Raw genomic sequence first — 14730 nt, forward strand, 5'->3', positions numbered from 1 at the left:
TTAATAGCCTCTACAAAAGGTTTGCTCCTAAGGGAGGTTCCATACAAAATGGCACAGGCCATCTGTTGTGGTTGGATTTTTAAGTTCCATAGTAGGGCTCTCAATCTCTCTCTCATCATCTCATCAAGTGACAGTTTATAACCCATTCTTAGATTTCAAGTTGGCTAACTCATAAAAATATAGCAGGTCTTCAACCTACAGATGGGTATGCTATGTGACCCAGCCACTGGGGAAAAAATATTCACACTTGCAATTAATTACAAAGCAGTCATTTCTATTGTTTCTATCATAGTGTCTAGAAAGAAATTATTGCTCTGGTGTTGGAGAGCTTTGGGGCACAAGAATGCTATGGCAGATCCAAGACTCATGACCATAGATGGTTATTATACACAACTGAACACCTTGAGCCCAGAGGAGTGTGGTTGAGCTGACAAAGGATGTTCAAAGGGGATAGAAGACAAGGTGGATGGGAATAAGGTGAGACCAAGTCAGAGGAAGAGGAAGAGGGGGAGAAAAAAACCTTCTATGAAAAGCAAAAAGTTCCAGTCTCATTAAAGGTCTTGAACTTGTAGACTGACAGCTCTAAAAACAATGTATCAACTTTGATCCACCAATTAGAGGAAATGTATTAAAAACTGGGCATCAACAGTTTGGTTAAGTTCACTAAGGACCACATAGAATTGGCTTCCAGATTTGACACTCTTATTCTGAGTCTAGAATTCAGTTGATTTTTATATCACATAATCTCAGCTGCTTTGAAATCATGTCACAACAGGCCTGGAGATGAACAGTATTATTGGCAAAAATGTGGTGCCTATGGTTTTAAGACTATTTGGGTCATATGGAAGGAACATTGGCTATAGGTTGTTCTCAAGCACTACTCACAAACAAAGTGTTTTTGGACTATGGTAATTCAAATATATAATCTCTTGTTTTAAAAAAATCCACATCAATTTATAATAATAATAATAATAATAATAATAATAATAATAACAATAATAATAAGTGTAAGATTATGGCAAAGCTTGCTGAATCATACCACTTCAACAGTGATATACATTTCTGCATGGGACCAACATGGCCATGTTACAGGTACCTTACTCACTCTACTTTGTTTTAAAAGCAGGCACAAGAAGACCATATCAAGTGCAAACAATCCCAAAAGACAAATGGAGGCCAATGTGTCATTGCTTCTTATTGTGGCCCTGAATTGAGATAGAAGTTCTTTATAAATTTAAAAATGGCTTAGGACAGACTGTGGTCTTAGTTACTTTCCTATTGCTGTGATAAAACACCATGACCAAGCAACCTACAGAGGGATATTTTTTTGAGCTAAGTTTCCAGAGAGGAAATAGGGCAGCAATCGACAGGTGTGGTGACAGGAACAGGAAGCTGAGGCTTCACATCTTAAACTACAAGTGTAAACAGAGAAAAATAGGTAGAAATATTATGAGTCATTAAACTCCAAAAGCCAGCCAGTGATATACTTCCTCCAAAAAAAAAAAAAATACATCTCCTAACCTCCCCAAACAGAACCAACAAATGAAGAATAAGCATTTAACTGCCCAAGACGATGTGCAATTTTTTTTAACTTTTAGGATTATAATTACATTTATTCTTTCCCCTTTCTACCTCCAAACAATCCATATACACTTCTTCACGCTCCTTTGTGTGTGTGTGTGTGTGTGTGTGTGTGTGTGTGTATGTGTGTGTGTGTGTGTGTGTGTGTGTGTGTGTTTATTCCTGAATAGATCCTGTCCTTTCCATATGATGTTACTTGTTTTGTATGTTTTCAGGGCCCTTTTATTATCCAAACCACCACAACTGACTTTTAAGACCCAGTCCATCCCCCAACCAATGTTACTCTATACCCATGGATTAGAATAATAAATATTAATTTTGAAAGGAAGAGAGAAACTTTTAAGAAACTGTTTGAGAAAAACCATTAGAATGAAATGTGTAGGGCTGGAGAGATGGATCAGCAGTTAAGAGCACTAGCTGTTCTTCCAGAGGACTCGAGTTCAATTCCCAGCACCCACATGGCAGCTCAAAACTATCTGTAACTCCAGTTCCAGGTGATCTGACACCTTCACACCAACATGTAAAGTTAAATAAACTTTAAGAAAAGAGCAAAAAATGGTTTAAACAAATGAAATGTTTATACATTCTAGGTGACAATCTCCAAGAGTTGGTGAACCTGAGGTATTGCTCAGGACACTGTGCTCTGTTATCCTTTGCACTAATGATTGAATTAGCTAGTTCCCTTATCCAGTGCAAAGCTGGATGCAAGCCAGCGCCAAACTTTAATGATGCTGCTGTTGTCTACCTTTTGTCTGTCATGTTTCACAGGCCCTGTTAGTCTGCACTCTCATCCATAGACCAGTTCTTGGTCATCTGTGATAGACATGTGTGAATTTTCTAGTCCTCTCATTTCTGCTATTTCTATTTGTTAACCTGAAGTTAGTTGTTATGAGACCAAAATATATTTGCTAACTTGTTCACTAAACTTTACCCTGTTTTTTTAAAACAAGGACCATGTTCCATGAAGTAGGTACTTCATATTTCTCAGCATCTTTCATTTCCTCACTGATGAGCCACAGGAGATCGCAAATGGTTTCTTTAGCTCTAAATCAATGATATCCATTTATAGGTTAATGGCAATTAGTGACACTGTGTCCCTGACTTCATGATTATCTTTGCTAAGAAAAAGAATATGATTTAAAAATAATTATTGGAATATATACATCAAGCATAGAACTGGACATCACAAATGCATTTTCATTCACATACAACATGCACTTGACTTGTGTTGCCCTAGAGATCTCCATTGGTGCTGGCATGGTCTTGAACTTAAAATAAGCACTCTTGTTTTCTTATAGTTTAATGGCCACATTTTTTTGAAAAGACGATAAAGCTCATCATTGTGTTGAACACATAACTGATTGCTAAGTGGTGACATGTTTGAGAAATGCTGTATTATATCAAGCATAACCAGTGGCATTCTAATCACTAATTGTTCATTCATCTCATCTAATTTTTCAAAACAAAATAATAGTTGAGATCCTATTAATATGATTTCAAGCTACCGTAGGAGAAAAAAAAAAAAAAGCCCTGTATAAAATCTGGAAGCAAATTTGTAGAATTTGGGTAAGTCATTGAATTTTAGTGCCTGTTTAAGTACAAAAGTACAAAAGGATCCTATTTGGACTTATATATTAGTAGATAAGGACCTCATAAATCACTCTTGGAAATAAGCAGTAGTAACATCATAGAATTCTGGCCTCTAGACTACTAGGCCAATAATCTTGCATATAAGGACATCATTACATACCATCTTTTCACCTTTTAACTTAGGTTTTGCTTGGTTTGGTTTTCTGTCTTTATGTGGAATAGAACTATGTAACAAGGTTGCATGCAGTGTTACTTTATGCTTCCAAGAGATAGGATAAAAGCCAAAATTCTTTGATGAGTTCTACAGAAGTATGCTGGGTTTTTTTCACAATGAACAGAGGTATCCATAAAGGTTGTTGCACCAGGGCTTCCCGGCAGGAATACACAACCATTGCTTAAACAACAGACTAATTATGTGGGTTCTATTCACAAAAGGCATTTCAACCCAAATCAGATGACGCTACCTGGTCCTTGCTTTACTTTGTTGACTAGATGTTTACCCAAATCGATTCATTTTTAGTTTTGTATAGTGGCTGAGAACACGAATACCATTCCATAGGCAGTGTTTGCTAGCTTGTGTTTATGTTAGCTAGCTGAACCCAAGAGGCTATACGTTTGTCAGTGGAATGTGAACTAAAATGCTATGCACAACTTTTAAATGGAAAAGGAAATTGCCATCTCCTTTTAAATGTACATCCCAAGGGTAAGAATAAGAAGTGACCATGACCCAACTTTAACAGACTACAACATCCTAGACACTTGGAAATAAAGGTGAAACTAAGCAGAGACCTAAATGACCTCCAGAATCAGAGATCTGCTGCTAGCATGGATTGCCTGTCCACTTCTAGCCTGGTACACGAGAGCAAAACAACATTGCATTTTTCTCAATGCACTGTTTGGGATCCATCTGTTACAGCGCCTTAGCCTATAACCTGACTAATGGTGTATGCCTCCCAGAAGGAGCAATGCATTCACCACAGCTACAGAGAGAGCAGAAACACTAGAATGGGAAGTGACTCTCCTGCTCTTTATAGCTAGTAAGCCCAGAGCAGCAGTTCTCATGGAAACAGTGAGTATTGAGCCCATGAGAAGTATAAGATGGGTCCTGACTAAAAACAGCAGCCAAATGACCTAGCTATAGACAGCACTCAGACTAACTGTAACTGAAGCAATAGGAATCGTGCAGAGATACAAAGGGGAAATGAAATATACCCTAGACTTGGTGGTTGAGGCTTATTAATAGTTTGGTGAGGGGAGGAAGGAGAAGTTGAGATCTATGTATATATCCTTTTGAGTTCATGGAATATATCGACTGTAAGTATTTTTATTAATGACCAAATTACTCATTCTTAATAATGTCATTATTACCTTTGTGGCTACAAAAAAATCAAACAAAACCAAATCTGTAAGATGCAATATACCTGTTCAAGAGGACACCACCCAGTAAAGGAGCTAACAGCTTAACATTCATGATGGATGAAACTAGGTAATTGTATGTGTTCCCTCTCCCCAGTGCAGTGCTGGGTTCAAGTATCATTGGGCATGAGAGCATAATAAAGTCAATGTCAATATTAAACTATTCATACAAAGAATCTCTTCCTGTAGTTCTTGTCATTTACCCTCCATGCAGGGTCATAGATCCTGAAGATTCAGAAATAATTCATTGTGCCCAAAGATTGGGGCAGGAGTTGGTAGCACTTTTTGACTGTACTCTGTTTACTGCCATGAAGAATTTCCATTTCTTTCTTCTGGTTACTCTTTCCTCCTTTCTCCCTCCCTCCCTCCTTCCCTTTTTATCTTATTTCATTTGTATCAGCTATCTCTGTTCTAAGCATTAAGTCATTGGTCAAAAGTGATCATTATTCTTGATTATTTAATTTTTTACATTAGAAAGTGAAAATCAAGGAATTAAAAAACATTTTATTCTATCAATATTTACACTAATATGTTAGTACCCTTTCCATGGAGTGTATATAAGCTATGAGTATATCTATGGCATATTAGCATTAAAAAAAAGTTCATGTCTTTCTATAGAGATCAGGGATTTAGCTAGATACACCCCTGGCATGATCATATGCTAAGGGCCATTTTTGAAAATATTCCATTTTTGAAATGTTTAAAATATTGTGTGTGTGTGTGTGTGTGTGTGTGTGTGTGTGTGTGTGTGTGTGTGCATGCGTGCATGCGTTCGTGTGTGTGTGTGTGTGTGTGTGTGTGTGTGTGTGTGTGTGTGTGTGTGATTTGAGACATGGATCCTCTATGCACTTCTAGCTTCCCTGGATTGCCTTCTGAGTTCTGGGATTACAGATATGTGATAGCATGCCTGACTTATATATAATATATTTTGAGTCCTAAATAAAGAATTTGGGCTTAAATACAGACATTCACTTTAGTGTCATAACTTTAGCATCACAAGCATATATACTGCATTTCAGTTGCTATGTTACCTAGTTGAAAAAGAATTAAGTATATTACCTTTCCTGTTATCTGACCTAGCATTCTGAGGAAAAAGCCAGTTGCTTCTCAAGGTGCTTCTCTGCACGCTGGGGCATACCAATAGTTAATACCTAACCAGTTGTATTGGCTGAGTTCCTTCTTCCATTACATAGCTCAACTGAAGCTTGATGTTTATGGTGGAAAGTGTTCTGATTTCTTTAGATGAGATGAGCATCTAAGGAGTTTGGAAATGTGTTTTAATTAAGATTCTGCTAAATTTTACCAGACACCTACTTGGAAAACAAAGCAACTGAATAATTAACTCTGATGAGAGCAGATGCTGGTCTAATGACAACCTGTTACTGTTCAAGTGCATCATTAGTTGTTTACTGTGCTCCTTTAATATGTCCAGAGTGCTCCTCTGTTAATGAATGCACTGGTAGCTGCATGCACAAAATAGTCTCTCATTCTAAATTGTAATAAAGGTATTTCTAGCATCTGCAGAATGTGTCATTTAAATAACCAGCCCCCACCCGTCAATCCCCTCTCTTCATCTATTTGGTGTTTGCTTGGAAGCAAACACTTCCCTGGTCTTCCTTGTGGGATTATTTTAGCCATACATCAAGTGAAGCTTACAAATTGATGAGAATCTAATGATGCATTTATTTACAGATGTGCATTTAATTTCCCTGTTAAGTTGTTAAGGGGTAGAATGAGTTTAAAGACGCTCTCTCTCCACCTCGTCCCCACCAGTGCTATGGGAATAACTTTGCATTTGACAAAATAAAAGAGAAATAATAGCCTTGTGGTAGAATATATGTGTAGCTGTCAAATAGGAATTGCTGAAGTCCTTCTAAAAAATTAGCAAATAATTTTTTTATGATTCAGTAGTTTACACTGTGGTTTAATTTTTAAAAATTAATTTATTCATTGACAATTCCACAAATGCTTATGATATATTCTGGCCAGATTCACCACCTCACTGCCTATCCATTATAAATATCTTTCTCCCAAGGAGAACCACTCACAGTCACTTCCTTTTCTCTCTCTCTTTTTTTTTTGTGACCCACTAAATCTAACCTACAACAGCAGGCATCACTATTACTTTTTAATTAAGTGCTATGCTTACAGTTTTAGAGTTAGGTACAGTAAAAGACAACCTAACCAATAACATCAGTTTTTAAATGGATGAAAAATGACAAAACATGGAATCCAATTTAACTTCTGTGCTCAGAGTCACAACAGACAGCCTTGTCTTGAAAAGATTAAATATCTTTAGGAAGGTTCAGGAGTGACAATGAATATGAGAAGGACATCTAAATAGTATTCTAGTCAAATCAAATGCAATTGAGCTAAGAAGTATTGCGGTGAAGAAAGATAATGATAAATGCATGCTGTATTTTTATGTGCTCTTCTGTGTATATGATGTTCCTGACATATGTGATGTCATGCCTTTGCAGTTAACCGAATGCTATTCAGGGCTTAAAGAGTTTAGAGTATAACCTGTGGATTTTTTTTTCTTTTTTTTCTTCTGTCTTAATTCTATTGCCTTCATCCAATAGAATTTCATTTTAGTGTTTTGCCTTTAAATATTCTCTAAGAAAAATGGGGCTATGCACAAAAGTGGCCAGGCACCAGAGTTGATTACATATGTGAAATACAGCTTTCTTACTTTGGTGAACAATATTTAAAATAATTTCTAATCTTTTTTGGGGGGATAGAGGGAGCTGAAGCATTCTAATCATTCCTTTCATGGTATGTGCTTCAGAAGGCTGTATACATTAAGAATTATGTGAAGTCCCTTTTACTCACTAAAATTCTGGTTGAGAGGATAGACAGATTTCTTAAGGGTACTGGCTGCTCTTCCAGAGGAATCAGGTTCAATTCCCAGCTCCCACATGATGGCTAACAACCGTCTAAAACTCCAGTCTGAGGATATCCCATGTCCTCTTCTGGCCTCCATAGCCACTGCATTCATGTAATACACAGATACATATTCAGGCCAAATACTCATACAAATAAGTTTTTTAATCTGATTTCAGGGTGTTGGTGGCACACACCTTTAATCCCAGCATTCAGGAGGCAGAGGCAGGCAGATCTCTGTGAGTTCAAGGCCAGCCTGGTCTATAGAGCAAGTTCCAGGACAACTTCCAATGCAATACAGAGAAACCCTGTCTCAAAATCTGATTAATAGACAAAAACTATTATAATATAGGTAATGTGGACAAAACTGTATTTATGTTTTGTCCTCAATCTGTTCTCAAGCTGTGTTTCAAATCCTTTATCAATGCCCTTATGGAAACTGCACTTGTTTTCTGTGAAGCCACAGTCATATTGCTCTGAGTGTGCATGCAGCTCAACCGCTCCTCATCTGCTGTCCTGCTTGGGAGGAGCCTTCATATGCCCAGTTCCACCCTTTCACTCTTAGTTGCCACCGATAACTTTATCTGATAAGAATTTCCAGTAGACACATGGGCTTCATGCTTGCTGCTTCTTTACCATCCTGAGTCTCCAAGAAGAGATGCATAGGGAAATGTAAAACACCAAATAATAGCATGTGTGAGTCATCCATTCCTTTCTACATCTATTTCTGTCATCTTACGCCTTTGCTTTGATTAGAATATTAAAGGCAATCTTAAAGATATATTTATCATGTTCAAGTTTCATGCACTCATGAATGAGTCAAGAATAGTTTCTGTATTTGTCCTTGGACTCAAATTTATCACTCTTTTGGAGTTTTATTCCCCTTTCTCCAAGATCTACAGTGTACATACCTCAGAACTTGGGTTCTCAATGGAGTGCTGCCATGGCTCATGAGGAGCAAGGGCTGAGTCACGACCCAGGTTCTAAGAGGCTGTTTTATCTGAGGAGATTCTCTGCTCTGCTCAACACCTTTTTTGAACAATATCCCACTCTCTGAAGAGATGAACCACAGAAATCTACTTTCCTGCACCTTAGGAAATGTCCACAGAACATGGTATTCTCAATCATCATACTTGGTTTTGATTCTTTACAAAAGGTTTTATATAGTATTCTTTGGTAAGCTCATACAATGATGAAATATGTTTATATTATATCCAACACAATCCCCCCTCAATTTCTCATAGAACCCCTCTATTACACTCCCATTCCAACTCCATTTTGTCTTCTCCTCCTGATTCTTAAGCCTCAGCCTCCCTGAGAAGCAGAAAGGATATGTGATAGGTAGGGTTTTAGTTGGGGGAGGGTGGTAGGGGAGGAGGAGAGGGAGAGGGAACTGGGATTGACATGTAAAACAATCCTGTTTCTAATTCAAATAAAAAATGGGAAAAAAAAGAGAAAAAAGAATTCACTGAGTTCAGTTAGTGCTTCATCTATAAACATTTGTGTGGGACTCTATCAACCAAGCATGGGCAGCTTACTATGGCTACAACACTGAAGAAAATTTAACACTCTCTCCTCCAGAGTCCATCAAGAACCAATAACTCCTCAGCTGCTGATGGGTTTTGAACTTAACCTAGGATTATCCCCACACTATCCCAGCTCTTAGCTATGGATGGGTGTTAAACTCAACCTGTGATTTATCTCCCCTGCTGTGCCATATCCTGGCTCTCATTCTCTATATTTGTAAATTCAGATATTAATTCTACATGACAACATCACCGGGTATGGGTCAATGCTTGCATATGCCTTCATATGGTGGCACTCAGACTTCTGTTTTTAAAAACCAGGTGGTAGTTACAGGTTATATCTGTGGTTTATACTGTATTTCATATTGCTTAGTTATGGCCTATCCTGTTTCAGACAACTTTTATTCATCTTCCTTCAAGGACTTGGGGTTATCACATAATGAATGGAAGCTAAAATTCTCTCCAGTTGCAGGAAATAATCTAGAGTTTGTGTCAAATTAGTCTGATCACACAAAGAAGCTCCATGCATGTCGCAGGTGCTTATTTATGGATGCGTTCTATGCTTTTGCCCCACCTCTTGTGCTCTGGGCTCCTCTGACCCCAGAAAAGTCATATTGCGGATGGAAGATGCCAAGCATTTAGAAACTGAGGGTCTATAGTTAACTGAGACATTCAGTCTAATGAACCTTTGGCTAAGCTATTTGACCCACTAGAAACGTTTTGTCTTTACCTTAAATGTCACATTTATTCCAACTAACTCATGGAATTATGACTAAATGTGGTTTATTTGTAACATACCTTATACATTAAGCATCACTATCATGTATCACATGAGTAGGAAAAAATAATATTGTTCCCTACACATGGAAGAAAGAGTAAGAAATAATAAAATGCCCATTGAAAACTATAAGAAAGAAACAAAGGTAATTAAAAAATGGTTAATCAGGTTAAAATGTTTTATGGTACTGAATAACATATTAATATCTTGTAATTTCAATATGCTTCACATATTATAAAATTCTAATATTTGAAGGTAATTTATGGAAATATCTGAGATGATAAATGTAAAAATTCCAATTATTTATGTTCATTAGTGAAGGCATTCTTTATCATCAACTATAAAATTTCAATTTTATTTTTGCATCTGGCATTGTCATACTATGTATAAATGCACTTTAGGAAAATATTACTTTCAAGTTTAACTGTGAACAGACACCCAAGTGGCAATTGGTCTGGGAGAGCAAATGGCTTGTCCTGTGACCTTACTTCAGTTTGAAGGCTTGAAACATAAGAATGGTGAAACATAAGAGAGAGGGAACAGCAATACATGGAACATAAAGATCCATGGAATTCCTGGGTGGAACTCAGATTCATTTGCCCCACAGAAAGTACTGAATAGTAAGTTTAATGCAATTTAAGTCTGTTCTGCACCTTGGTACTTGCAAGTTCACTGGCCCACATGCAGGTTTAGTTTAGCCGTAAGCAGGTTTAGCAGACTTTCTCATGGATATCATCATTAGCTCAGAGTCCAGGCATAAAAGGGTCTAGGATTTAGTAGCTAATGCCCTGTAGTTTACACTTAAGATTATTAACAATCTTATTTGGGATATGTTTCTCATAAAACATCAGTTGGAGCAATCCACACTGTGTCTTCCCTGTTCACCTTAATAACCCTACATGGTAATGACTCTTAGTCACTCAAGAAACCATTCGATGAGAAAAGTAACACAGAAATTGCTTCTAAGCCCTATTGTCTTTTGGTTAACACTGCATGTTCTGAATTTAACAGTTGCTGTATCTTTGAATGCACTAAGGAGTCTTCATAGCAGGATATTTGGGAAGTAAAAAAGGCCTTTCTCCATAAATCACTATTAATAACAATAACAAGAAAAATAGGTGGAATGTCTAAAAACAATCACTATCAGGTTTTTTTTTAATGTACTTTCTTAAAGTATTTCTGGACAGGTAATGTGGGGGTAGATCCTAGCTCAGAATCATTGGTATTTGTGTGATGTGTGTGTGTGTGTGTGTGTGTGTGTGTGTGTGTGTGTGTTGTATACATGTGTGTACCTGTACATGTGTGCATGCATGTGTTTATGCATGTGTCTGTCTGTGTGTGTGTCATATGGAAAACAGAAGATATTGGGTGTTGTTCCTTAGACACTCTCCTCTTTATTTTGAGACAATAGTCTAAGTAAGCCAATTACTGGCTAGTGAGTCCTGGGGAGCCACCTGTCTCTGACTCCCCAGCACAAGGGTTACAAGTGAATGCTACCATGTCTAGCTTTATTGACATGGACCCTGGGTATTGAATTCAGGTTCACATGCTTGAACAGTAAATATTTGATCTATTAAACTCTCTCTCCATCCCTGCCTCTCACCCCTTCATTCTCAAAGACAAACATGAGGTTGAGAGCACATTCATGGCACTATGAGAATGCAACGAGAATGCATAGGATGAGCCTCTTGCTTGCCTCTTCTTGCAGTGGATAAAAAGCATTACTGAAGTTTGAACTCCTACCATATCTGTTTACTGGAGAAAAAAGTGATCAAGACAAAGAGAAAGCACCAGCTCAGGCATTTGCTCTTTTTCAATTGCTCTGGATTCCATTCAGTTCCTCCCTATGTTAAGAAAATAAACACAACTGCTAGCAATTCAACAGAAAACTGATACACACTGTAGACAGAGATTTTTTTCTTTGTGTGCATACATGTTATTTTGTATGTGTACATAAATGCGGTGTGTGTGTGTGTGTGTGTGTGTGTGTGTGTGTGTGTGTGTGTGTGTGTGTTTATAGGCATTTGTAGGGGGCTGGAAATCAATATCATATGTGTTCTCAGTATTCTTTACCTGTTTTGTTGGAACGATGTCTCTTATGGAACCAGAGTCTCATCAATTTGGCTAGACTGACTGACTGGCAAGGCAACATGATCCATGCCCTCTCCAGTGCTGGGGCTATAGACATGTGTCATTATGTATGATTTTTACATGTGTGCTGGGAATCTGAGCTCAGGCCCTCATGGCCCACAATATGAATGTTACCAACTAAACCATCTCTCCAGTAGGCAGTTCTTAAAAGAGAGTTTCAGTGTTTGCAACAGGTTATAACTGTTGGGAACCCTAAACATTACCTACTTCGACATGCTAAATTTACACATAGAGAGGTGGGACTTGCATTTGAATAGTGACCCTTATGGGCAAAGGAGAGCTGGAAGCACCAGGCAATGTTGCACTCTCTTCCCTATTGAGTGTGCAGTGTGCATTTAGGACCTGAAGCATAAGCAAATTGATTTCATCCTAAAAGTGGCTTGTAGCTGTTACATTTTTAGTTTATAGTCTATTTTTGTCATGGCTATGGTTACTGTGATATGTTCCTTGGTTAAAAATGTAAAACTCCAGTCACTCCACCCTTTCTCTGCAAAAACATAATCTATGTTATGATATTCCATTCCATGACATGTTCCAGAACTCACTTATAAGCAAAAGTGGTGCAGATTATATTATCAGATTGTTCTGTTTCTCCACCTCATGTTACATATGTGTGAGAGCACCAGTATGCCCACCTTTAGGTCTGAAGCCATCAGAAGCAGGGCTGTCTGTATACAACCATGTGTAGATGCTGCAGCAAGAGGTGGTGGATCACTTGACTAGCATGACTAGCATGCTCTGACTCCAACCAGCAGTGGTATTCTTGAATGTTCCTTCCTTTCTTGTTCACCAGTGTCCCTCTAGGTCTACAATTGCCAATTACCTCAAAGTGAATGCTGCCAATAAAGGAGTTATGCAGGAAAGGAAGAAAAATGAAAATCAAACCCATTATTCTAAAAATGGATAAAACAAACAATTTGACAAGGAATGCTTTCTTTTATTCTTTCTTTCTCCCTTTCTCTCTCTTTCTGTCTTTTTATCTTTCTTCCTTTCTTTTTCTTCTTTCTTTTTTTCTTGTCAAACTGGACAGTTTGCAAGGCTACTGTGCTCAGAGTCCCATAATGAAGGGGATCAAATATATTTTCTTTTTGCTGAACCCATGTAAAAGTTGAACTGAACTGAATTATCCTGATAGCTTTTTCCACACTTCCAAAAAATACTCTTAAAATAAATTTACATTTTATAACCCTCCACTTTATAGATTCAGTAGAGAAGAAACAAAATTAATTATACAGGTATAGAAACTCACAAAAGACTTCCACTCACTGGCTTTGCACTGAAAGCAGTACAGTGACATTTTAATGATTCTGGGACACTGCCATAGTGTGAAAATTTGTGTTCAAAACCTTTCCAGAGAGAGTGGGGCTAAGCAAGCACCCAGTGGTATTTGAAGGCATATGTACAAGATAGGTGCTACCCAGGATTTGACACCCTGAGTCACCTTTCCTCTTTAGTAAACAGCGGAGCCTCCCGATTTATGGGATGCACAGCTGAATTTTGTGTCTTTTATGGAGACCTCTTTGGGTCTGATTAATTAGCAATTGGGGTGAGAGCTGTGCATGTCAGTGGCTCTTGCTGCCTTGATTGTAAACTGCAATCTGCTGCGAAATCTCAGCAGGTCACATTGTTGTTTTTGCTGTACCCCAGTGACACCACTGATTAAATCTGTGTAAACAGTATCATTATGAAAATATTTTTGCTATAGACATGAGGAATTAACACATTTTTATTTTGGATGGAAATTAAAATTATTTGTGGGAGCTGGTATGTTTTCATCAATTGTCAGTCATCTCAACAGAGCATGGAGTGAAGTAACTGTTTTAATTTTCACAAAGGGGGAAAAAAGACTCTCAGGCTTTTAAAACTGAGAATTATTATAATTACGCCATTCATAATACAGATAGCTACATTACGGGCAAGTATGATGCCACTTAATAGTTAATTAAACAAATAAACCAAAATCTAGAAATTAGTCAACCCACACCATCTATTTCTAATGGGGTACATTTCAATGAGTAGATATGTTTCTGTAGATGCTCCTGCACATGTGTGTATACTCATGTGTACACACACACACACACACACACACACACACACACACACACCACTCATACACACTAACTTTTAATACTTTACATTTTCTAAGATAACTTTGCCTCTGGACAAGGGTCTCCATGCTAGGGTGGGCTATTAGAGCACCTCACACATCCTGTATAATATTTCTTATGGTTGATACTGAGTCAAAGAATTTGTGCATTGTATGTGATTTGGGTCTGACCACTGCCTGGTGTAGTAAAGTTAAGCAAATGAGGAACTGGCCAAGATTGTAAGCTACAAAATTTATAATCTTCCTAAATTTTTTAACACTGCATTTTAGTTTGGTGTGTGTGTGTGTGTGTGTGTGTGTGTGTGTGTGTGTGTGTGTGTGTGTTTGTGTGTGTGTGTGTGTGTGTGTGTGCCCATAGGGGTGGAGCACATGTATATCATGGTGTCATGGTATGTATGTGCAGGTCAGAAGACACTGTGCAGGAGTCTGTAGAGAGTCCTTGGGATTAAAGGATTACCAGCCTGGGAAGAAGGCACCTTTTACCCACAAAGACAACCCTAAGGCCCATGTTCTTTTAATTGTTTTCACCTGAATGGCTACTCCCTATTTCTAATTGGCATAAGAATTGTGTTTGATAATCTCCAAGGAGGCCTGATCTCACCTGTTTCCTGAGACAGACATTTCAAGAAAGTGGGATGCAAGTTCTCCCCTTTGGGTATTTTTACAGAGCACTTATTACAGAGCCAAAAGTCAGAAAA

This window comes from Cricetulus griseus, chromosome 2 (assembly GCF_003668045.3).
Source record: "Cricetulus griseus strain 17A/GY chromosome 2, alternate assembly CriGri-PICRH-1.0, whole genome shotgun sequence".
NCBI classification, from domain to species: Eukaryota; Metazoa; Chordata; class Mammalia; order Rodentia; family Cricetidae; genus Cricetulus; species Cricetulus griseus.